This window comes from Mauremys reevesii, linkage group 9 (genome assembly GCF_016161935.1).
Source record: "Mauremys reevesii isolate NIE-2019 linkage group 9, ASM1616193v1, whole genome shotgun sequence".
Classification (NCBI taxonomy): domain Eukaryota; kingdom Metazoa; phylum Chordata; order Testudines; family Geoemydidae; genus Mauremys; species Mauremys reevesii.
Genome location: NC_052631.1, coordinates 18965372 through 18991928, shown reverse-complemented (window position 1 = coordinate 18991928; position 26557 = coordinate 18965372). Strand labels below are relative to the sequence as shown.

Here is a 26557-nt window from a genome sequence, read left to right as displayed (position 1 = left end):
TAAAACCTAGATTCTCATTCATCTTAGTTTTAGACTACCCTGTTCTACTTGGCTTCATCTCTTTAAGGGCTGGGCAGCCTGGGGTCATCCAGCCTAGTTCAATGATCAGGCCCAGCTGGGAAAGTGTCATGTGATCCCTATAAAGGGTTATCTTACTTGGAGGGGAACTTGTTGCTCCTGTGACTGGCCCTGGAGAAGAGAAAAAGATCTTTGGCCCCTTGCAGCCTGTGTGGACTAGGGAAATAGCTTTATTTTGTGTGGTTCTGTTTCAATTAACAATCCATGGCCTGAAGGAAAGGCCTGGAAGAGATCTGATGATGATGTGTAATCCTTCCTGGGCTGTAGAAATAGATCACCAAGATTTAAGCCTGGATTTGGGATACCAGTTGCTGCTATGTCAAATGTGAAAATGTCCATTCAGCATCATGTCTTTGATGTAGGATCAAGTAAACCACAAAGGTGGCCTAGAAGTTCTTGACTATTTTAATCTCATTTTACACTTTCAGTGCACAAGTCATAGTGCAGCTAGAACAGATTGTTGAATTGTGCTTATGGCAGGAAATTGTGGCTGGTTCTGGGTGTTGAACAGGGAATGTTGGGTACAGAGTGTGCCTAGTGGGGGTGATAGGTAAGGAAAGGATGGGGATGTTTTGGGGTGAGACTGCTTGGTGGCTATTTGTTGGGGCTGCTGGGGAGGGCAGAGTGCTTTTGTATTTCTGACATATGCAACTTCTACTTTCATGCCAAATATTAAGCTCCTATCCTGTCTCAGAGTGCAGGTGTCTGCCATCTCTTCATTCAAATCCTGTCTGAAACCCTACTTTGTTCCCCAAGGTCCATAGCTATTAATCCATTGGTCCACACATCCATAATTGTTTACTGCAATGGTTGTTTTTTTTTCATCTTGAAAAGGAGGAGAAGGAGGGTGGGGGGAATGCAGCACCAGTTTCTTGCCACAGCCACAAGTAGAGGAAGCTTCCTAAAAGTGACGGTGGGCACCAATGCCTGAACCATGGCCCCACCCTCATGCTGCCCCTTCCCCAGAAGCCCCACCCTCCCACTGCCGCTTCCCCCGAGGTCCTGCTGTGCTGCCTCTTCCCACTAAGACCTCACCCCACTTGCTCCTCTCTGCCCTCTCTCCCTCGTTGCTCACCCTTATGGCTGGTAAAAATGTGATGGGGGCATGGCCCCCTGCCCTCCCCCTGTTCCGGCACCTCTGGCCACAGTCCTAATCACGCAATCTTTTGTATGCGGGATGGATCACTGAATTAAGGTTCTGGCAAGAAACTATGCTGTTTCTGTTTCTGGGTAGCGGATGCTGGTATAGGGTGAGAATAATAGATTGGTGGTTGATGGAGTTCTGGGTAGGCCTTTTAGGAGTTATGTGGGTTCTTCTGTCTTGCCCCCATTTTCAGCTTCTGGGGAAAGCTCTGCTGCAGGTCTCTGTGGGGTGCTGAGCTGAGGCTGCAGGATGAAGACAGTCATTGCACAGCTTCGTGAGCAGACACCTTCCCTAAGGGAAGATTGCAGGTTGTGGGGAAAAGGAAAGGAGACGTGCAATGAGGATGGTGCATATGGAGCAGTAGTAGAAAGACTCATCGGTTTTAAGACGAGAAGGGAGTATCATGAGCTTGTACTCTGACCTCCTGTACATCGCAGGCCACAGAACCTCACTCGCTCCTCTAATAGGCTCATAACCTCTGGCTGAGTTAGTTATTGAAATTCTTAAATCTTGATTTAAAGAGTTCAAGTTATAGAGAATCCACTATTTACTCTAGTTCAAACTAACAAATTATCCAGGCCCCATGCTGCAGAGAAAGGTGAAAACTCCCCAGGATCTCTGCCTATCTGATTTTTGGGGGGAAATTCTTTCTCATCCCCAAATATGACAGTCAATTAGACCCTGAGCACATAGGGTGACCCACAAGCCAGACACCTGTGAAGGAATGCTCTGTAGTAATTCAGAGCCCTCCCCATCCAGTGTCTCATCTGTGGCCATTGGAAATATTTGCAAATGGCAGTTGCAGATGGGCTATATGCCATTAAAGGGATTCTCCTTGTACCATTCCCTCCATAAGCTTATCAAGCTCGGTCTTGAAACAAGTTTGTTGTTTTCCCCTACTACTCCCCTTGGAAGGCTGTTCCAGAACTTCTCTCCTGTAATGGTTAGAAACCTTTATCTAATTTCAAGCCTAAACTTATTAATGGCCAGTTTATAGCCATTTGTTCTTGTGCCAATATTGGCCTTAACTCCTCTCCTTTTCTGATGTTTATCCCTCAGGATTGCTTTCTATAAATATATCAATCTCCCATCAGCCTTTGTTGTGTTAGGCTAAACAAGCCAAACTCCTTAAGTCTCCTTCTGAAAGGGAGGTTCTCCATTCCTCTTATCATCCTAGTAGCTCTTCTCTGTACCTGTTCCAAATTAATTCATCTTTCTTAAATAAGGGAGACCAGAATTGCATACAATATTCCAGATGAGGTCTCACCAATGTCTTATAATGGTAATAAGTATTATCTCTACTGTAAGTAGCTCCCATTGATAGAATTTCATTAGCCTTTTTCTTGGGTCACATCACATTGGCATCTCATAGTCATCCTTTGATTGACCAATGCACACAAGCTTTTTTTTTCGTCTTCCTCTTTTGCTTCCAACTAAGGGCTGGTCTACACTAGAAAGTTAGATTGAGCCAGCTACGTTGCTCAGGGTTGTGAAAAATCTACCCCCCTGAGCAAACTAGTTAAGCTGACCTAAATCTCCTTGCAGACAGTGCTAAATTGATGGAAGAATTCTTCCGTTGACCTCGCTACCACCTCTCGGGAGGTGGATTACCTATGCTGATGGGAGAACCCCTCCCATTGGCATATGTACTGTCCATGCTTGAAATGCTGCAGCATTTAAAAAATAATAATAATAATTGGAGATATACCTATCTCCTAGAACTGGAAGGGACCTTGAAAGGTCATCAAGTCCAGCCCCCTGCCTTCACTAGCAGGACCAAGTACTGAGTTTTGCCCCAGATCCCTAAGTGGCCCCCTCAAGGATTGAACTCACAATCCTGGGTTTAGTAGGCCAATGCTCAAACCACTGAATAGATGGTAGAATATTAAATAGAAGGAGGAAGGACCTCAGAAGTGTCAGTCCAATCTCTACTGCAAACCAGACCCCAATCAGATTTTTTTTTTTGCCCCAGATTCCTAAATGGCCCTGTCAAGGATTGAACTCACAATCCTGGGTTTAGTAGGCCAATGCTCAAACCACTGAGCTATTCCTCCATTTAAAGTGCAAACAGATCCCAAGAAGTCCCCAATTTATAGCAGCAACTGTTAGTCCTTAAGTGGGTGACTTTGCATTTTGCACTATTAAATTTTATCCCATTTCAATTACTCCTGTTTTTAAGATCATCCAAATCTTCCTGTATGATATTCCTGACAATACCTCCCAGTTTTGTGTCATCTGCACATTTTATTAGCACACTCCCACTTTTTATGCCAAGGTTATTAATAAAAATATAAAATAGATTGGTCCAAAGACTGATCCCTGAGGAACTCTACTGGTAACCTCCCTCCAGCCTGGTAAACTTCATGGAAGATGAACTTTCATGTAGATTCCCCTTTAACCAATTCCTTACCTACCTTTTGATTCTCCTATTAATCTCTGTCTTCTCCAATTTAACTGATCATTTCCCATGTGGAATTGTATCACAGGTAGATTAGATCTACTGCATTTCTGTCCTCTAGAAAATTGGTCACCTTCTCAAAAAAAGATAGGTTTGTATGTCATGATCTTTAGTGAAACCATGTATTTTATCCCAATCATTGTTTATCTATATGTTCTTAAATACTTTCTCTGTCAAAATTTGTCAAGACCTTGTATTCAATTGACGTCAAACTAACAGGCGTACAGTTAGCTACAGTCCTAGCTCCTGTAAAATTCTACTGTATATGTACTTGGTCCAATGCCTGTTGGAGTCAATGGAAGACCCACATTGGGTTTTTTTTGTTTTGTTTTTTGATGGGTGTTTTCCCTTGACTGGTCTTATGTGACTCAGCAGCGACTTGCTCACAGCCCACATTGTGTACACACCACACATTGAGATTATACCATATAATATTTCCCCATGCATTAAGGTTTGGGTAATCTAATTTTAAATGTCTAAAGTGATTTGGCATCTATGATTTGCCTTAAGAGACTGTTCCATAAATGTAATAAAACCAAAACCCCTCTGTTTGGGTTTTTTTTTTCCTCATGTTCAGCCAAAATTCTTTTTCTTAATTCATCCTTTTGCTTCTTTGCCTTGATCCTACTAATAATATTTTAATATCCCTTTATTTCAAGGTATATTGACTAGTTTGCTAATAAAGAATAACAAAGGACATGAATTTATGTGCATAATTCAGAATATTCCCTAAAGAGAGTAAAAATAAAAAATAAAAACTAGAACAAAAACAAAGTTTTGCGTAGCTGTATATTTCTGACTGAGTTATTTTAAAGTGTGCTTGTGTGTTGTGTGTTTTGTTTTTTTTTCCTTTGGCTTTGCTATCTTTGATGTAAATGAATGAGATGACCTTCCCCTGGCAGAATAAAGATAAAGTAGGCTAGGAAATATGTATGATTTTTGAAGTATTCCCCATAGATAAGAATAAATATCCCATATAAATCACATCCTTGTGAAAGTCAGGAAAACAATAACATTTCTAACTGAAGTGGTGCAAATCATAACAGCCTGTCATTCCCCCACATCTTATCATTGTTAGTAAAATTTTGTAGATAATGACATAGATATGTAGTGATAGCTACACGTTATATGACATAACACACATTTTCATGGAGAGGAAGGAGTGGGGGTAGGGGCAGTGGCATAATTCCACTCAAGCCCAACCCACAGTTCCACAACTTCATTTGACATACTCGTCATTCTCCATAGTTCTAGAAATTTTTGAATGGTACAATAAAAAAAAAATCAGTGCTGATTTCTTTAATTCAGGTCACCAAAGTATGAAATGTGTTCCTGTTCAAATACATATTCTTCATCAGCAGCACTATTCACACATTTTCATCCTGTCAGAAATCAGGTTTGATGGAGCTCATTGTTTTAAAAGGGCATGCTTTGGACATCCTGCTCACCCTCCAGGAGAATACATACAGGAACACAAATATTTGAAGCTTCAATGGAAGCAAGAGCAGGTCTATAGTTTAATTAGATAGGCAAAGTCTTTTATCAAGCCTATGTACTAGGTCCCTGTGTAGTGTCCACTTCCACAGCCATAAAATCTGTTGTGGAATTTGCCCATTGCTGTGGAATTGTGCATCCCAAATCTCAGCTTTTCTTTAAATATTTATGTTCATAGGTTTAATGGCAGTGATGGAATGTTAAAAAACATGAACAAAGTGTAAGCTGATGTAAGATTGTCTTGTTGAATCTATAGTGACCGTGAAACCATAGCTCTGAGGTATGAACTGCCCCATTTCTCTCAGTTGTGGTCCTATAGACTGCAATTCCTTAGCCACTGAATTCACCACTTTGCTGTAGACAGGCACCCAATATTTCTTATTCTTCCTGCCCTTCTGCGCCCTGTTTGCAGTTGCCTTTTATTCTACAGCTTTCCCACAAAAGGGGAATTAATTGGACTAAACTCTGCACTGTTCCATGTAGCCATGAGTAAGGGTCTGGGAAACTGAACTGGAGTCCCGACTGAATGAAAGGGATGGAGGGAAGCCAGAAGTGTAGCGTGGCCATTGGGGCTGCCTGGAGACCAACACTGCATATGGGACCTGAGAACTCAAGGAGATGAGCTGCTGAAGCAGTTTAAATGGTTTCCCCTTTTCCTGGCACATGTCAGGGTGGGGAGGTTCTCAGCTGGGTCCACTAGACAATACTGCAGGAGCTGAGACATGGGGAACGGATCCAGGCCATTGAGAGAGAGAGAGAGAGAGTGTGTGGAGGTGGGGAGAAGAGGGGAATCCTCAAAAGTACTCATTGCATGAGTTTTGCATCAATGAATATTTTCAGCTATGAGCCTAAATGGCCCCATGTAAACAGACATTCATTGTACAGTACTCTACAGGTGAACACATCTGATTCTGTTGAAGTGGGGGTATAATTTCCAGACTTGAGGGACTTCCACTGAAAACAACCTGCCTTTACAACCAAAACATTTAAAATGTGTGCCCTCTCCCAATCACAGCTGCTGGTCAGAATGCAAGAGGAGAGGTGGTTATATATTATATAAAAGTTTTGCACATTGTTTCAATTTAGAAGATTAAAAGAAAGCACATGGTTAGAGGGGGAATACAAAGCAAATGTTGTTTTGCATTATTTAGTTCTACCCCAGTGCAGAGGCAAATGCAAAGTTTTACAACTACCAAGTGAACTATAAAGTTATCAAATCTCCACAGATTTATGGTGCGTCACACTAGTATCAAAAATATCCTATAAATCAGAAATAATATAGTCATGGAAACATTTTAAAATAAATTATCAGTTTGGTGCATTCCTTTAAAAAAAAAAAAACTCCTTCTTGTAATTGAATAGTGTGATATAGGAAATTATTTTATTTTACTTCTCTCTTATGTATCTAATGTGATCAAAATCAAGGGCAAGAAGTTATTTACAGCTAATTGTTTGTTGCCTGAGGTTTTGATCTAGTTAAATGAAAGATCAAAATAAAAATTATCACATTTTTAATGGGAGTTGGTCATCATAATCATTTTGTAAAACATTGTGCCAACATTTTTGTTGTACCAGGCAGTTTGGATTACTTATTTCAGGTCTGATCCAGCACTCACCATTGACTTAAATGGGCATTGGATGAAGTCCTTTTATGGAAGTGAAGTTTTTGTAGGTTATCCATGAGTTTTACCCATCTGAAGCTAGAATAAATATGTTCACACAGCAGAAAATATTGTGACAGAATGAAACAGCATCACAGTGTGGTACCAAAATAATTTTAAGTGATATAGGCTGGTGATTCTCTGTATTATATTCTTATATGAAAAGTAAACATTATTTTAATGTGGATAATAGCCATATTCCATATTCCGAGATATTCAGCTACATATTTGTACATATGTTTATTGAGCAATGATGTCGTAGTTCATTTATTTACCAATAATCTTAGAAATTCTAGCACAGTGAACATTAACAAACAGTACAACTGTATTGGTCTTGTGTTGATTCAGACTTACACAGCTCAGAATATGCCTTATTTCTCCTTCTGGTTATCATCAGCAGGTTCAGATGAAATGTTGAAATGGTTCAGATGAAATGTGACCACTGACAGAAAATCATTTTGCTTGTCAATAGATGTCTCTTAAGCTACTGCAAGACAGTGACCGCAGAATAGTTCAGCTGTATTTTTACATCTACACTGCATTGGTAATATAATTCAAAAACATTGACAGTCTTCACTTGATAAGGATTCCAATACACTATTCAGAGGACAACAAAATTGTGATCATTGACTTAGATTCTACAAGACTGTAGGAGCTAAATCCCTCTTATACACTGGTCTTTAACACATCATCTCAATAAAAAGCTGCTGAATTTGTTCAAATACATGACATCTGTTCAGTGTAACAAATGATCCTTTCGCAAAACTGTCAGTTTTTAATGATATCGTATCTGATTATTATTTTTGGTCCAGATTCAGATATTGCTTGTTTAAATTGTCGTCACATTAGAAACCATCAGATCACAAAATCTCAAAGTTTTCTGATTAAGGCCCTGCACTGGGACTCAGGAGATTTGGGGTTCTGGCTCTGCTACTGTGTGACCTTGGAAAGTCACTTAATCAGTCCGTTTCCCATCAGTAAATTAGGATATTAATGTTTCCTTTCTCCCAATGTATGTCAGCGTTGTCTATTTAGATTATACATTCTTTGGCACAAGGAATGTCTCTGACAATGTGTGTGTTTGTACAGTGTCTAACACTGACCCCCAATCTTGTTTGGGCCTGTAGACACAATCATAACAACAATAATTAGCTGCAATGAAACCAATTAAATTCTTCGTGTTCTTCTGCTATGCTACTATGTGCAATATCTGATGTATAAAAAAATAAGTTTTTATTTAAATAGTTTTTAGCGACCAAAATATATCTTTGTTTTGGATGCTGTGCCAGCTTAAAATGTACCTTTACATGTTTACTGAGCACACTCATAATATGCTGGTTGCAGGGCCGGTGCAAGGATGTTTCGCGCCCTAGGTGAAACTTGCACCTTGTGCCTTCCCCTGTCCCTGAGCCCCCACCCTGGGGTTCCCACCCCTCGCGGCAGCTCCCCTCCCTGCCCTGAGGTGCCCCCCCTGCAGCAGCTCCCCACCCTCTGCCCTGAGGCACCCCCTCCCCCCGCCCCAGCTCACCCTTGCTCCGTCTCCACCCCGAGCATGCCATCACTGCTTCACTTCACCCGCCTCCCAGCTTAGGCGCCACAAGCCTGTGAGGCAGGAGAAGTGAAGCAGCCATGGTGTGCTCGGAGAGGAGGAGGGGCAGGGGTGAGCTGGGGCGGGGAATTCCCCTGCGTGCTGCCCCCACCCCTTACTTGCTGCAGGCGGCCCTCCCCGCGCTCCCTTGCCCCAGCTCCCTCCACCTAAATGCCGGCGGCGATCGGGGCGGCCAAAGATCCGGCCGCCGTGGTCGCTGCCAAAGAAAATGCCGCCCCCCCCCCAAATCCTAGCGCCCTAGGCGACTGCCTAGGTTGCCTAAATGGTTGCACCGGCCCTGGCTGGTTGTAATGCTGCACTCTTTACTCAAGCAGACTTCTCACTGAATTAAATGGAGGCTTGTTTTTGTAGGGTTACCAGGCTGGATACTATTGTGTATAAAGGGTTTTTTCTTATTAGTCAAGCTAAATGTTTTAACTCCACTAACAAGGCTTTTCCTCTCACTTCTTGTTATAGATGTATTCAGCAGAACTCCTTGACTACTATTAAATATTATGCGTTAGACTTGACCTTGGTTTCTCCACACCTGATATCTCCCCTTAAATAGAAGATATTGTGCAGATCTGTCTCTTATTCAAGCTGTCAACTTTACATACAGTGAAAGGAGTCATGGATACCCTATTCATTCACATTAGATTGTTTTATTATATTTTTCTAAAGAATAGGCTGAAGTGTTCCATCATGGTGCCATCTAGGTCTCAAAGCTTGCCAAGATACTTTTCTTATGTATGGTACTTTGGTGTCTTATGATACTGTTTGTGGAGTTCTTTAAAATGTTTGATAAGGAGTAGGTCATATTATTTAATACCTCTGCTCTGTTATGTGGATTACCTTTAGGATAGCCTCTTCACACAAATAAACCATGACAAATATTTTATGATTTCAAAATACTCTACTTGGCCCTGTAATTTTTGCTTTTTTGTTTTCCATGCTTTCAGATGTTTCGGGGGGGTGGGGGGTTGTTTTTTTTTTAATTGTGGTTTACCTTGAGCTCTGAATTTCTTGAGTTTCAAGTGGTTGATTCTTCATGACTTTAACACTCTTGAGTTTTTGTTGTTTTTTTTACCTTCTATTTACTGATGTGTATTCTGAACCTTATCTTCAGCGTAATGCTGGGTGGGGGGGTGTTGTTTCTTTTAATTTCTTATGTATTAAGAACAGGCACTTGGAGGTAAGATGCCCTGAAGAGACCCTAAGCTCTGCAGGGCATGGAGATGGAAGAATGCAAGGGAGTGGGGAGCTTTAGAACTTCTGTAATATAGAAGCGGTGTGTGTTTCTTTGCCGTTTATTCCCCTGTCTATCTGCTACCACAGGTTTCATACCTTAGACTTCTGCTCCCAGTTTCAGATTTGCCTTCCTGTGGATTTGGCACACATTTGGCCATTCTGACTAACTCGGCCGTGAATAACTTCCAAATCATTCCTTTTCCTGTCTCATAATTGACCTTGTGTGTTATGTCTTACAGAGATCTTTAAAATGAACTGCAATTGTAGTTTCTCAGGCAAGCTATGTGCAGCAGAGAAGTATTGAATAGATTTTCATAATATGACTATCATTTAGTTTTGTTTGAACTCCTATATTTCAAAACTGTATTGTCTGAATCCTCTCAAATTTGGGCCAAAAAAAAATAAATAAATGCTGCATGAAAGTATCAAGGGGGAAATTACCTTTTCTAGAAAGTTTAAGGTGGACTAAGGCAAAGTCACCCTTCTAATTAAAACAAATTTTAATCTAAACAATAGAATGTTACCATCTCTTCAAACTAAGGATTTCAGACATAACCTGTTGCCTAACCTCAAATATAGTTTTCTCATAAACTTAGTTGAATCAGAGGCAATATCGCAATAGTATTTTCCCATATAACCCTGGCAAACAAGGTACCGTGGTAAATGAAAACTGTCACTTCTGGTTATCATTGTCTCTTATGAAAACAATTGCTTCCGCTTCCCTTGGACTGATACTGCAAGTAATGGAAAATTGTATTTCAAGTCCTAGAAACCCCTAAAATAAAGTAGGTCAGCATAGTGGGTCAGATCCTCAACTGGTATAAATCATTTATTCAATAGAGCTATGCCTGTTAATGTCAGCAGAGGATCTGGACCATTCTTTGAAAAGGAGACTCCAGTACATAAATACAGAGAAATACTTATATGTTGCAGATTTCATCATCAAATATTAGTCCAGGGCATTCCTTCTCCCGTTTAAAGCTGTGGGAGGAAATCTACATGAGGTTCTTGGGGATTCCCTACCATTGTCTTATTGAGGGACAGGGTTGCTCTCCTCATGGAAAAGGCGGCTGGGCCCACCTACAAATACCACTAATTACTGCAGATCCACAAGAGTCTACAGACATCCTTGACTAGGCCCTGTGCCTCTACATCAGCTCTGGCTCCCATGGCACTCCCACCACTACCCTGGCTGGGCAATAGAGTTATCTTTCAGGGGCGTTGTTTGTTTGTTTTTGTATGTGTGGATACATTCCATGGGACTGACAGGAGAGAGAATATGTATTTGCTCTGGCCAACCAAGTCTCCACCCTGTTCCTCTGTTGCCCTGTAGTGAGCACCCTCTGCAAAGCTGGCAGGGAGGATGATGCCACAGAACTAGCTGAGTCTCCCCTTGTACGAGTAAAGGGGTCAATCCCCACAATGAAGTGACTGAATATGAATCAAGATGATTCAAGTCCACTATGTGAAATGATTGATGTACATTATGTGGCGCCAGCTCACAAGCCTTACTAGAGTGACCAGATGTCCTGATTTTATAGGGACAGTCCCGATATTTGAGGCTTTTTCTTATATAGGCTCCTATTACCCCCACCCTCTGTCCTGATTTTTCACACTTGCTGTCTGGTCACCCTAAGCCTTACAGAACCTTCCCTTGTCACTCTTTATAAGTTGCAGTAGGAGAATCACCTCCTATCTACTAGTGTTAGACAAACCTCACAAGCATTTATTTGTGTTAGCAAAACTAGGGTGAGTTTGAGTCTGTCTTCCCAGTAGTCTAAACCCATATTTCTTTTCAAGAATGATTCTTTTGTTTTAAGTTTACCTTCAGGGAAGTCTGTGCTGTGTCATCATGTCTAAATGAATGTTTCCCAAATACTATGCTGCCATAAGTGTGTGAGTTCTGTACAGTGTATATATGCTCTATCTAATTTAACTAGACATATACACACTGTCTCTTGCCCATTTTCAGTCTTTCTCATAAGCCAAATAGGAACTCAATAAATACTTAATTCTGGGTCCAGCATTTGAATCCATGCAGTGGAATCCTGATCCCATTGAAGTCAATGGTAAAACTCCCACTGTCTTCAGTGAGGCCAGTATTTTACCCATGATGTTTGAGTAGGTTTGAAACTGGTGAATGTGAGTTCACCCATTCTTCTACTTCCTGTTTCTTGCAGATAGGTTCCTGTTTCCTAACTCGGGTATGAAAGTCCCTATTACATGTGATGTCAGGGAATTCTACTGAGTGAGCTCAGAGAGTCCCTGTGTTTCCCAGGACAGGGAGGGCTAGCAACAGGCCTGATGCTGACCCATTGAGGGCTTTGAAGTCTGATTATATTTAAAACAATTAAAATATATATTGAAAATGATTAAGGACTCATTACCACTGATCACATAAGAGGAAGAAAACATCTTTCCTCCTGAGAAACACAACACACATTGATATTTTTCTCACCCAGCTGGTAATGATGAGAGGCCCCTTTGGTTGACATTTAACAAGCTTATTGAATTTAATGCTGGGCTTCCCTAACTAGCTGCAGCTGGTTCAATAAAGCTGCAGTAAGACAGGGCATGTTCTCCTTCCCCCTGCTAATCTACTGAGTGGAGGAAGCAAGGACAAGAAATTTCTGCTCAGCCCAGTTGTGAATGGATTTAGGAGAGACATGACCCTTAAATGATTCCCCTCTGCAGACCCTGATGGTATAGACAGTTATTTGGACACCTCAAAAGATTAAGTGGTGTTCCACAGTTGATAAGGCAGACATCAGATCACCAGATTTCAACCCACAGGAAAGATCAGGTTAGGAAAGTATGGGGTTGTCGGGGAGACTAATTGCCATATTTTATGAGAAGACAGAAGTTAGAAGTATCTATGGCAGGTGGCATCTGCCAGCTCTCTCAGATTTCATGAATCTGGGCTGATTGTACTAGGACCTCCCCCTACACTGATTTCAAGTGAATTCAGGTATTTAAACAAACAGTTATAGTAATTTCTTGGTATCAACCATGAACATGCAAAACAAATGGTGGTAGCCATGTTGGTCCCAGAGAGAGAGAGAAGGTGGGCAATGTAATATTTAGAAGTTGGTCCAATAAAAGATATTACCTCACCCACCTGGTCTCTCAAAGAACAATGTAATATTGTGAGCAAGATGAGTTTTGGCAATAAATATCATTCCTATAGTCTCTCTGTGTGAATATGCCTAAAGTGAAGGAGATTCCAGAAAGCAAATAACTGGGTAGTCCTCTTGGAAAGTGCCAAAAGACACTTTGTGACCTCTCAGTGCTCCCTAAAGCCTTTGTTTGAATATTAGGTAGGAACATAAGAGTGTTGGGGCTCCAAATAACATGAAAGATTATTTTTAAAAGTTGAATGCTGAACTATTTTGAGAAGAGTAGCTGATGCTATCTTTATTCATTATTTTGTGGTAGTGCTTAGAAAACCCAGGGTTTGTCTATACTTCAATCACATGGTGCGATTGTAGCCAGAGTAGCCATACCCAAGCTAGATTTAATCTAGCTAGCTTTAGTGCCAGAAGAGCGAATTTTTGGCTGCAGGAGCTTCAGTTCAGGCAGGGGCAGCTCTAGGCATTTTGCCGCCCCAAGCATGGCAGGCAGCCTGCCTTTGGCGGCTTGCCTGCGGAGGGTCCGCCGAAGCCGCGGGACCAGCGGACCCTGCGCAGGCAAGCTGCCGAAGGCAGCCAGCCTGCCGCCCTCGCGGCACCGGCAGAGCGCCCCCCGTGGCTTGCCACCCCAAGCACGCGCTTGGCGTGCTGGGGCCTGGAGCCGCCCCTGAGAGCAGGGTAGCCTCATGAATACCTGGGGTGCTGGGCAGGCTTACACAATCCTCACTGGAGTGCGCTTTGCTGCAGCTTCACTTCTCCGGGACCCAAGCCAGCGAGATTAAAGCTAGCTCAGATGTGTTAGTTCAAACAACAGTCATACCCAGTGATTGCAGTTTAGACATACTCCCAGTTATGCCTGACTTTTGACAAAGCATGGATGAAACACTCCTCTTCCTGCTAACCCAATTAATAATATCAATTTCAGGGAGATCAGCACCTGACATGGGAAAATAAATGTTGCTACTTTCTTTTTAATATTTACCTATTTTGAAAGCACCCAGGGGGTCTGGAAATTGACAGGTTTTTCAGAAAAGAAATTTATGTTTTCATTTACATTTCTTGAACTCTCAGAATTTCCATTCTAATGGACGTCTCCTATTTATGGGCTCATTGACTTTAGAGGTCTTCTATGGGGGCTGCGTCTTTCTTGTTTTCATGTCAATAGTTACTGTGTATTAAGTTCTCATAATAAAAAAAAATAGGAAATATACTGAAATGATTGAACACCAAATACATGTTCTAAGACTGTTTAAAGGGATCTCTGTAATGGTCTTTCCTCCCTATAAAACGATGAGAGGGTGTAAAGCTCTCTTTGTTCCTTTGGCTCATGATACCAGCACTCATTTGTAAAGAGCCAGAGAACTAATTTCCGTTACTGCTACTGCCTTTACTTAAAGATACGTCACTTATTATGTACAGCATTGGCACTATCTGTAGAGATATGTTCGTAGAAGATTATAATTTAGAGATGCTCCCTCATAAAGGACAGTATTATGACCACAGGTATTATGAAGATGTGCCCAGGAGGTGGGGGTTGGGAACACCACATGGTGTATGCAGCAACTCATTACAGAAGCTCTCATTTTAATAAAGTTTTATTATTTTCTCATTCACTGGTTTGTTTAATGAACCTCAGAGTCATTATACTATCTGCTCATTTTCTGGGCAAGAGCTCTGATTCAAAATTCCTTCAATGCCAGGAGTTTGGCGGACGTGACGATTCCCATACAGTTACATATTGAAAACCGTTTAGCAGCTAATCCATCTTCTGAGAAATGGAGGCTCAGACTTAACTATTTTGTAGACTAAATTTAACTGTTTGCCAGCACAGCCCATTGAGTTAGAAGAAATTTCACCATCCCAGAAAGATTCTTTTATAGCTTGGCAGAAGAACTCCAGAGCACTTGTAAAGAGACTCTACAATACATTATTGTTCTAACTTCTCTGAACAATGGATGGTATTGGAGCACAAAATTATAGCTCATCAAGCTATGAACAATAGCAAGTTGATGTAGAATACTATCTGCGCAGTTGTAGAGTAATTGATCAAAAGATAGTGACTATGCAGCTTGAGTTAATGAACATAACCAATCATTCTAGGCAAACTCAGTACCCTAAAAGTTTTGATTTTTGTTTCTAAAGTTGAAGAAAGGCGCTAACAGCTCTTGTTTTCCCTCTACTATTCCCTATACGTAGCTATTTGTATGTTCAGCACTGATCAGTGTTCAGTCTTACACCGATGTTAGAAAATCTAGATTTTCATATTTATTGTGCCGTTAGGCTCTAGGAAATGACTCAGTAAAAACAGCATTATGGGGTTCCATATTTATTAAGTCATGCAGTTTGCAGGTCAAATTGGTAAGTTTGAGTCAAAAGATATGTGTGGGTTTTTGTTTGTTTTTTAATTGTCAGCTGTACAAACACAAGCTGAGAGGAGGAGTTCAGACTGTTTTTCTCAACTCATCATCATCATCATCAGTATTCAAGATTTTTCAGGCAAATTCTGTGTTTGAGCTCAATGTGACTGCAATGTGGTGTATGAAGGCCTTTTTTGGACAAGCTATACAAAACTCGGATGCTTATCTGCACATCCCATTCATTTTCTGATCTGGAAATTTCACTAGATCAGGATTCTTGTGAGATTTCTGTTTCCGAGTTTCAATGCATCTTGAAGTTCCATAAGAACAACTGTTCTCTTAGTTCCCAATTCTGGATACTGCAAAATAAGGAGTACATAGGCATGCAAAAGAGTTAGCTAAGCTCTTCCAAACTTGTGAAAAGGGTTAATTAGATTCTAATTTGGGTGAAGAATCAGTTTTGCTTGTATTCAGGTTGATCCAAGTTGCTTTGTTCTTCCCTTCAAGGGATGTGGATTCTCTTACGCAAAAATGTAATTTAATTATCTTTCAAAATGTTTGGAATCTATACTCTGAGCTGCAAGGAAAGAGAGATTAGATAGATTCTTCTTGCTTTATTTACAGATTTCTAATTTCATTAGGCCTGTTTAGTTCAGGGATAATGTCTATGGAACTCACTGCTTGAGTATGGTTTCCAGAGTCCCTCTGTTGCTTTCCTCAGCATTCAGGATGCCAGGTGTTTCTCTTTAGGTCAGTCTGTCTGATCATTACTTCCTCCCTTCTTCTACCATTCTATCTTCCTTTGTCCATTTTCTAAGAGGGTGTTTATAATTTGAGGTCCACTGGGTCTTTTTTTTTTTAAACTTTAATATTTGACAGTGTCCCAGATGCTTGTATGTGCATTAGAAAATAATAAAGTAATAAAAATGCAGAGGAAGGAGAGTTGATAAATTCAGAGTTCAAACTATTGGGCAATGGAGAATGGTGATAAATGGCTGCTAACAAACAAATTAGTCTTTGACACAGTTAGCCAGTTGGCTGAAGGACAGTGGAAGAGGGTCTCTGTACCAGGAAGCATGTGGCAGCAAGGTGCCAAAAATTGGAGGGGATCTTTGAGTCTCTGCAGCTAGGGACAGAATGAAGAAAGAGCTGATCTGCCAGAGGATATGGGTTGATGTGTGTCTGGGACTAGGGCTGAGGCTGTAAAAGCAGAATCATATGTGCTGATACAAATTTGTCAAAATTGCCAAATAAGGGAATCGTCCCAACCCTGTTATAATAAATTAATAATTTTAAATGTCTGTAAAACGTATTACTGGGGAAGATAATGTAGACATCCAAAGTCAATGTGGCATTGTGAATAATACCACAGTTCTGTCACAACTATTTTACACACGCAGAGATATTGGGTGCATTTTCTTGTGAATCCTCTTCAGTTTGGAAAGAAAATGGATCCTCTCCCTGTTTTTTGTGGCCCTAGGACAACTCTCCCACTATTTTATGCATTGTTTGGGGCCAAAGGATACCATTGTGATCTTCTAGTATTACTCTTCTATAGCACAGGCCATAGGACTTTCCTGAATTAATTCCTGTTTGAACTGGAGCATATCTTTTAGGATAAAAATCCAATCTTTATTTAAAAAATCGCAGAGATGGAGAATCCACCACCACGCTTGGTCAGTTGTTTCCATGGGTAATCACCTTTGCTGTTAAAAAGTTGCTCCCTATTTCTAGTCTGAAATTGTCTAGCTTCAAGTTCCAGTGACTGGATTGTGTTATACCTTTGCCTGCTAGGTTGAAGAGTTGTCTTTTAAATTTCTATTCCTTATGCAGGTTTAGAGACTGATCAAGTCACCCCTTAACCTTCTCTTTGTTAAGTTAAAGAGATTCAGCTTCTTTCTGAGCTCTCCTACCTGCTACAATTCTGGAGATACTATTGGTTCTACTCTATTACAGCTATGTAGTTTATTTAGGGTCTGATTGATCCAGAGTTCACTGAAGCCAATGGAAAGACTCCAAGTGCTTTCGATCAGGCTTTTAACCCTTCTGCTGCAGATGGATTTTTTTTTCTTTCCATTTTAACAATGTTATGAAATATGTAGTCAGTACAAAATATTATCTAGTAGTATTATCTTAATGCTTAACATCTTTTTTGGCAATGTTCAAAGATCTATAGTATTGACTTTTTATTTTCTGAAGGTCAAACACAACAGATTTTGTGGGCGTTTTCTTTTAAAGTCTTTTTTTTTGACAGTTTCAGTTTTTTCAGAGGTATTTTTCAGAGGAGGAGGGATAGATCAGTGGTTTGAGCATTGGCCCCCTAAACCCAGGGTTGTCAGTTCAATCCTTGAGGGGGCCACTTAGGGATCGGGGGCAAAAATTGGTCCTGCTAGTGAAGGCAGGGGGCTGGACTCAATGACCTTTCAAGGTCCCTTCCAGTTCTAGGAGATTGGTATATCTCCAATCAGAGGCGGCTCTAGAGCCCAGCGGGGCAAGCACCCGCTTGGGGCGGCCCTTTCCCAGGGGGGCGGCAGGCTGGGCCGGTGGACCTGCCGCAGTCATGCCTGCGGGAGGTCCACCGGAGCCCCGGGACGACCGGACCTGCCGCAGGCATGACTGCGGACGGTTTGCTGGTTCCGCGGCTCGGCTGGACCTCCCCCAGGCATGACTGCGGCAGCTCAACCGGAGCCGCCGGACCAGCGAACCGCCCACAGCTGCAGGAGGTCCAGCTGAGCCGCGCGACCAGCGGACCCTCCGCAGTCATGCCCGCGGCAGGTCCGCTGCTCCCGCGGCTCCGGGGCGCCTCCCGCGCATGACTGCTTGGGGCGGCCAAATTTGTAGAGCCGCCCCTGTCTCCAATTATTACATATTTTATTTTATTACCTTCTCTTTGTACTTCCTTTCAGCCAAAGAGCCTCCTTCAGAGAATCAGACAGAAACAGCCTTTTAAACAGTGCTAGTAAGAGAAGAGAATAAGAAACTGCAAAAACCACAGAAACCTTTTTAATATGTCGGTTACATGCCACAGATGAAGTTTACACTAATTAGAAATCATCTGGAGGCAATGTAGCAGATTGAGCCTTCGGCTGGAAGTACTTCCTGACAGGTGGTTTACCACAAAGCAACATTACAATTACCTAACACACTGTTTGATTTGTGTAAACCCTCATTACTACTCACATTATTTAATGAACTATGTGCATTCTCTCACCTCCCTGCAGAATGCAATGTTCTATTCCAATTTGACAATGAAGGTTGTTCAGTTTTAACCCCTTCTTTTTCAGACAAACAGTAATAATCCCTTATGAGGAAGCAATGGTTTAAATTCAAGTGTCAAAGCATAAATGTTGCACAAACATGGTACCTACTCGTATGAGGTGCTGAGCACTCCTCCAGCTCTCACTGAGTTCAGTTTAATAAACAGTGAAGCTCCGTTTAGTAAAACATCTAGCATATAGAGAAACAAGTCATGATAGGATGCTGAGTGAGTTAGTTATTCTCAGGTGGGAAATGTCATGTAGTTTTAATACTCATCTGAAATATGAAATGTAGATTGCCACGGACTCGCAGGGGCGAAAGAAAATGCAGGCCTGTTATTTACCAGGCTGCACGTGGCAACAGACTATATTGGTAAGGGATGCAAGGAGAGTATGGGTCACGATGCAAACTGCAGACACACACACACACACACACTAAAATTAATCAATTTAAAGTTTTATTGGGGATAATTACAAGGGGTAAGGGAGGAGTGTATGATTAGCTAATAGAGTTAATGAAACTTAAAACACACAATGACTAAAATATCTACTAACAATATTTATAAACAAAGATGCAGCATTTAGTAATAACTGATACTTACAAATACAAACCAACGCATAACGACTGGCAAACGTAGAAGCTCTGTTTGAAACAAGTGAGCTGAGAGAGAGGCTTCGAGGTGATCAGGCTCGGTTACGGGGGTACACAGGATCCACAGGATTCGTTTTTCTTTCTCCTCTCCCTGCCTGCACATGGCAGGCAGGCCTAAAGTACCAACTATGACATCATAGAAGTGTCATAGGGGACGGGGCCCAAAACCTGTTTGTATTCGTTTCTGATTGGCACAAGCAAAGTTTACACCAATTAGGGGAGCAGGTGCCTTAAAGTCTGGCTTCGCCCCCAAAAGGTGAGGAAATGCATATTGTTTTAGAATGCGTTCAACACTGAATGACAAAAGAAGAGGCCAGGGCAATACCAGTATGGGCAAGTTTTACAGGATGCAGACAGGAACTCATCTCAACATGAAAGAAGGAAATTCAGGCATGGATTTTCACATTATGGTAAACATATATTTAAGATGCTTGGCATCATTAGTTTATTTGTTGCTATGGCACTTACTTGTATAGATTTTTTAGTCATATAAATACATGCAGACCAAACAGTCTGCTGCAAACATATAACAGACCTGTATAGACAATGTAGAACTTCATTATGGGGTAAAAGACACTCAGATGTGCTTTACATGCTCTCCTCTGTTAACAGTTCTATTTCATGGTTAGAAAAGCACAAATTAAGAAAAGGAAGAATTGGGGAAACCCTATAAAAGACAAGAGGAAAATCAACTGCATTCAAGAAATTATTCAAAAATACTCTCTCATTTGTTGGTATTGTTTTGTAATGTACATGGGTTTGATAACTTTCCTCACACACATACAATTCCTTTTTGTTTCAGAGGATATTATGCCTTTTGTCCTCAAAACTGTTTCAATTAAGAAAATTGTCCTTGCCCTTCCTGATTATTTATATTTCAGTATTGCCAAGTGACCGCAACTGAGATTACAGTTCCACTGAGGTAGGTTCATGTACCTATGTTGGAAGATGTCCCAAAGAGGTTATGGACTAAATAGATAGTATAGACAATGATAGGAGAAAAAATATTGCAATCTTGATTTTACAGATGGGGAACTGAGACATAGGGTCAAATCCTTGTCCCACTGACATCAGGCGTAAAGCTCCAATTGATTTAAATGTTCTGGGATTTCACCCTAAAGCCTCAGTGACCTTTATATTCAAGGTCACATAGGAAATCCCAATCCATGATAACTTCAAAAGCATTTAGATGAGGAATGCTCAGATTTCTAATTTGTTAGCATTATAATTTGGGATATCATTAATCCTATAGTAGTAATCTAGGTCTCTTTTTCCCAATTGCTTCTTTTTCCTATCGCAGTAATGTCACTGAGTAAAAAACACTCAGTAAAAAACATTAATGACATTTTGTATCGCAAGATTCAATGAAAATGGCTCATAGAAGATTCAGAGTGGATCTCCTTATGGTCACTGATGCGTAACCTTGAAATAGTGTTGTAATGAATGTTCTGGATTTTATTTAGATTTTATAGTTAACTCATTATAATCACTCATTTGGTGAGCTGGAAAAATCATATGTAACTGGTCAACTGACTCATTTTTTTTAAAGAAAACATATTCAAGATCTCACATTGATCACACACAACTTTTTTATTAATACAATATATTCCAACAAGCATTTTGAAATTTATAGACCGGGTATAGCCAAAAATAAGAGAATGCAAATGGTTCCCTTTCTGCCAAAGATGAATGAATTCCACCACTTTTCCTCATTGTGGATTTTGGGTAAGAGTCCCTCAAAAGGATTATAGTCCTTGATTATCTGCAGCCTTCAGCAAAATTCTTACTATTTTACCACTGTACAAAGCATTTTAGAGATCATTTGCTGAAAGTAGCAAATTCCGTAGAATTGAGTGCACTATGACCCTTAGGAATGCCCTCATTTTTTTAGGTAATACTTACTGTCCAACAAGCACATGACTATTGAAGCTTTCCTTCTTATGGGAGGCTTGCTGACTATTTATTCCAAAAGCCTTTTAGGAAATTTGAATGAACTACAACTCTGCACTGATAGTCTTAGGGTATAAATTTTAAGCTGCTTTTTTAGCTGCACCTTCAAAGATAACGAGTCACTATTTAGACCAGAGAAGCTAAAAGCAAATCTTTCATGAAACCCTAGAAACATTACCATTATGCCAGTATTGTGGTCTCCATAGGATTACTAAGCATAATGGAAATCAGAAAAGTATTTCATTAAAATTACTTATCACTGGGTAGAGTTGACTAAATGTGTGTACGTTTATCTATGTGAAGTATTACATAAGATCTTGCAGGAAAGGAATTTTGTACAAGTTGAATTCTACCAAGTTTTTCTAAGGGTATGCCTATACTACGCGTCGGATTGGTGGGCAGCAATCGATCCAGCGGGGGTCGATTTATCATGTCTAGTCTAGATGTGATCAATTGACCCCTGAGCACTCCCCTATCGACTCCTGTACTCCACCGCCACGAGAGACGCAGGCAGAGTCAACGGGGGAGCGGCAGCAGTCAACTTACCGCAGTGAAGACACTGCGGTGAGTAGATCTAAGTACATAGACTTCAGCTCCAGTCAAAATAAAAGACTTAAACATTTGTATAAACAAGGGAGGCTGGGTTAGGAGGAGATTGGAATAGTTTACATAGAAAGGGAAAGGAATACTGACATCCATTCAACTTGCAGGTCAACATAAACAGTACAAAATCATGCATGGCATATGTGATCGGGGGGCAGGGTTGGTGCAGAGAACCCCTGCTTAGCAGTCATAGTCCCAGCAGCGGCAGTTCCGCCCAATGGGTGAGCAGAAGTAGGGGAACCTGGGCCCACCCTTCTCCACTGGGTTCTGACTCAGGGCCCTGGAAGGCTGACTTGGCTGCTCACCTGCTCCATACGGTGTCCATCCTCTCATCAGCTTCCCTGGGTCACCTAGTACTCCAGTCCGGGTGCCATCTGGTCACTGCCCAACTCTGGGAAACCTTGCCTTTGGGGTCCTAACTCTCATTCCTGATGCCGGGTATTGGGTGTCTCCTGCTCACCGGTGCAAGGCAGGCTCCGCTCCGGTCATCTCTGGGAGCTCTAAGGGTAGGTACATCTTCCTGGTTGGCTGGCCAGCCCCTGAATGAACTGCCTGGCTGGCTTTTGAACCCTGTCTTCAGTCTGAGCATGCTTAGTAAGCATTTAGTAAAGTGGGGCCTCCTTAGCCCATAACTGTTCCTTAACCCCTTCCTGGCCAGTGAGGGGTCTATACACCTCGTCAAACATCTTCCACCTCAGGGTCAGTGTCAGGGCACCATTCTGTGATTTTTGTGCCCCCTCATCTCTTGAAAAGAAACCTGTGTTCTTATTGTCCTTCCCGCCAAAGTCGCTGATGTGCAGGTATGGTTGGAGACTCCTTGGGGACCCAACTCTGGTTCTGGTGGATTATTGGAAGAGGGACCAGCAAGGCCTTTGATTTTCCTGGGTCCTCTGACAATTGACACTGAGGGCAGGGTACACAGTAACCCTTGACCTCTGCATGCACCCCCAGTCAGTAGAATCGGAGCATGACTCGGTCCAAGGTCTTCTCTCACCTGAGATGTCCCTCACAGGGTTGGCCAGCTGCAGTACCTGCTGCCGAAACTTCTTAGGGATCAGTAGTTGGGCCCAGGTCTCTCCTATCTGTTCCTCCGAACTCTCATTCCTACTGCTGGATAGTGGGTCTCTCCTGCCCATCTGCACGAGTAGTCCCTGGGATCTCCAAGGGTACAGCCTCTTCTTTGGCTGGTCAGTCCCTGACTGAACGGCCCGGCTTTTGAACCCCTCCTTCAGTCTGAGCAGCAGGTTTCAGTATAACATAGTCATAATGAAATAGAATCACAGATTCCTTAAAGCACCAAAAAAAGCCAGAAAAACCATGACACTGATGTTCATGGTTATCACAGTTGAGTAAAAATTCATCACCCATTACATATGCCAAACCTTGAGGACATTTGGAAACAATTGCATGTCTTCTCGTTATATCTTTTGAAGAACAGGGTAAATAGCCTACAGCTCATCAGAAGTATCCCCTGATTGCTTTCTGAGGAAAGATCTCTCAAACATTTTGATAATTCATGCTTTGCCCAGTACAGTAGAACCTGAAGAGTTACGAACACCTCACCAATGGATGTTGTTCATAACTGAAATGTTCATAACTTCGAACAAAATGTTATAGTTCTTTCAAAGATTTACAACTGAACATTGACTTAATACAGCTTGTAAACTTTATTATGCAGAAGAAAAATGCCATGTTCCCTTTGTTTTTAGTGGTTTACATTTAACACAGTACTGTACTCTATTTGCTTGTGTGTGTGTGTATGTGTGTCTGCTGCTGCCTGATTGCATACTTCCAATTCCAAATGAGGTGTGTGGTTGGCTGGTCAATTCATAGCTCTGGTGTTTGTAACTCTGAGGTTCTACTGTCAGAGCTGGCTCCAGGCACCAGTCCAGCAAGCAGCTGCTTGGGGTGGCCAACGGTGAAAGGCGGCACGTCCTGATCTTCAGCGGCAATTTGGCGGCGGGTCCCTCACTCCCTCTCGGAGCGAAGGACCAGCCGCCGAATTGCCGCCGAAGACTGAAGCAGCGGTGGTAGAGCTGCAGATCGCAATCACAGCTTTTTTTTTTTTTTCCTGTGGCTGCTTGGAGTGGCAAAAACCCTGGAGCCGGCCCTGTGTACTATCGTGCAACCAGGTGGAAGTACATTCTTATAGCCAAGAAAAAGAGAGAGTTCAATGGCTGTATGGTTTCAGAAGTGTGTACTTTTGCATAAGTACTGCAGAAGCCCCAGTGAAGTACTAAGTTTGATATGAACTGCTGCAGTTAAACCATTTGAGAAAACATTGAATGACATGACAAAACAGCAGAGGGAAACTTGCACAATTGACTTTTGCCTCCAGGTTCTCCAGTGGAGGAGGAAGGTAAGTTAAGCAGTGGGATCCCCGCCTGGGAAAGGACACATCTTGTTTGCACCCCAACCCCTTGCTTCCTTCTCCCCGCTGCAAATAAAAGAAAATATTTAAACTGTGGCTGAAAGTCCATAAGCATTCCACCTGCAAAAGCTTTCTGGGGAATGTGCTGAATGAATATAAAACCTTGGCATCTGGCCATACCTCTCTCCAGGCAGGGCTGATTTCTGTCTGTGCTGGCCTGTCTGGGCCCCCTCAGTGGAACAGAGATTTCAGGTGCTTTACGCTACTACAGCCTCTTAATTTTAAGGCAATAATCCTACAAAAATCTACACACTTCTAGCTTTATTCCACTGACTTTCAATGAGATTATTCACAGCCCATAAAATTGTGTGTGTCTAAGTCTTTGCTGGATTTGAGTCTAACACTCTACTGAGAGAGAAATCTAACACATGAGAACATAAGAATGGCCATAGTAGATCAGACCAATGGCCCATCTAGACCAGTATCGAGTCTTCTGGCAGTGGCCAGTGCTAGATGCTTCAGAGGGAATGAAAAGGGCAGTTAAGTGATCCATTCCTTGTCATCCAATCCCAGGTTCTGGGAGTCAGAGGTTTAGGGAAACCCAGAGCATAGGGTCATTGGTAGACCTAGTGTTCATGAACTTATCTAATTCTTTTTGGAACCCAGTTATACTTTTGGACTTTACAACATCCCCTGGCAATGAGGTCCAAAGGTTGACTGTGCATTGTCTTAAAAAAAAAAGAAAGAAGAAAGGTACTTTGTTTTTTTTGTTTTAACCTGCTGCCTATTCATTTCATTGATTATATGAAAGGGTACATTACACTTTCCCATTCATTTTCTCTGCACCATTCATGAGAAGTTCTTTAAATTTATTTTATCAAAGAAAAAGTCCAAAGACATTTCAAAATGGATTTATTTTGTGAAGTGTGGAGGAAATTACTCTTTGCTTTTGCCTAATTGAACAGCTGCTTCCCTCATGAAGGAAGAGCTACATAGGAAGTGCCAAGAGCCTGAGAGCCAATTCGAGTCGAGGTTATTTGGGCTTCACATAGGACCTAATCCAAAACTGGAACGACTCCCATTGAGTTCACTGGGCTTTGGATCAGACCAATAAAGATTTAAGCTTAAGTGCCTAGTGCTAACGTAATACATAAAACCACAATAAAGATGGAAGATTTGTGGAAATACCAGGGTTTTATTTATGCTGCTGTAAAATCACAAAAATAATGGACATCTTTCAAGGATAGTGAGTTTAAAATGCTGGCTGCATTTTGTGTGGAGCTGATAGTTAACATTGTCAGTTCTTTGGTGTATTATTTATTTAACATACCTCCCACACTTCAACTCCCCGCAAAAGCATGAAGCTGAAATCAAGAGAGGTCAAAATGTCATGGTTTTTATTTTTGTGGCAAAAATAGCAAGTCAACTATCCATTAGTAAAGTTGTAGGAGGCTTTTACCTTTTAAGATATTCTTAAGGTTTCTTTGTCAAACTCTACCTGCCATACCTACATCTATTCACAGTTCAACAGGTGCCTGACATTTTCTAGTATGCTATTTGTACGTATGTAGCAAATTACAGTTGTAGCTTTCCTTGTAAAGAAACACTGTGGGGGGAAAAAAATCTCACTCCAGTTACCACAGCGATAGCTGTATTAGAGAAAGAGGGGAAGAATTATATTAGATAACAACATCTTTTACAGAGTTATGTGCCTGATGCAAACACACACATTTTAGAGACTCTGTAGATGGTTTGTTTGTTTGTTTGTTTGTTTGTTTATTTATTTATTTATTTATTTATTTATAGTAAATAATGGGCTCCTCATTAAGGTTTAGTCTATTCTAAAGGCAGATTGCTTTATTTCCCAAGTGCACAGCAAGCACTGCAGGATGCTAAAACTGAATAAACCATAAGCCCAGCAGGTACAGAATAAACTGATTTTTACCTCAGGATAAGAATGTCACTAGAACATACCTTCTAGTCTCTGTAACTAACCTCTAAACAGTGAGTAAATATTCTGTGTCACTTTTTGCTGGTACATACATCAACCCTATGTGTTAAAGAGAGAGTGTTATTACTATTCATAGAAAATAAATTAATTTCTCTAGTGAATAAATGTTGTCTTTAAACAAAACTGTTATCAGTATCTGAAACATTCCACAATCTGGTCTAGAGATATCTTGTTTTTCATTATAGCTTCTGGCATCCTCTTTCCCGCTACCCATCGACGCCTTCAACTGTCCAGATTATAATCTTCTATGCTAGAGATATTTTTGCTTTCTTGTTTAAGGACATTTCTCGAGGCATTTATACAAACTTCTCCCATGACTTTGTTGTGCATTACCCGTCTCAATTATTCTGTCTATTTAGAAAAGCGTTCGTTGAAGATGTTAGTGCAACATGTGTAGAATAGGTCATTATGGTGTTTGTAACTGGAGGAGTTGGGATCGGTCAATCAGAGGTGCCAATTCCATGGGTATTCTGGTCCTGGAGAACTCATGGGGGGGAAAAAAGTAGTGGATGCTCAGTGCCCACCGGTAACCCCGCCGATCAGCTCTTCCCCTCCCC

The 26557-nt window shown here is 41.4% G+C and overlaps 2 long non-coding RNA genes across 4 annotated transcripts in view; one reads left to right on the top strand and one right to left on the bottom strand.

Annotated features, from left to right (window-relative positions):
• Nucleotides 1-1153: 1153 nt before the first annotated feature.
• On the bottom strand, nt 1154-18102 carry LOC120371295. Its single transcript, XR_005584260.1, has 4 exons — nt 18040-18102; nt 7190-7322; nt 3637-3753; nt 1154-1513 (listed from the first exon to the last, which is right to left on the bottom strand). It is a non-coding gene; the product is annotated as an uncharacterized LOC120371295 (long non-coding RNA).
• A 1210-nt stretch (nt 18103-19312) lies between these two features.
• LOC120371294 overlaps nt 19313-26557 on the top strand; it is a 30850-nt gene continuing 23605 nt past the window's right edge. For all 3 annotated transcript variants that reach the window (XR_005584257.1, XR_005584258.1, XR_005584259.1), the window contains exon 1: nt 19313-19475. This is a non-coding gene — a long non-coding RNA (uncharacterized LOC120371294). The remainder of the gene's footprint in view (nt 19476-26557) is intronic.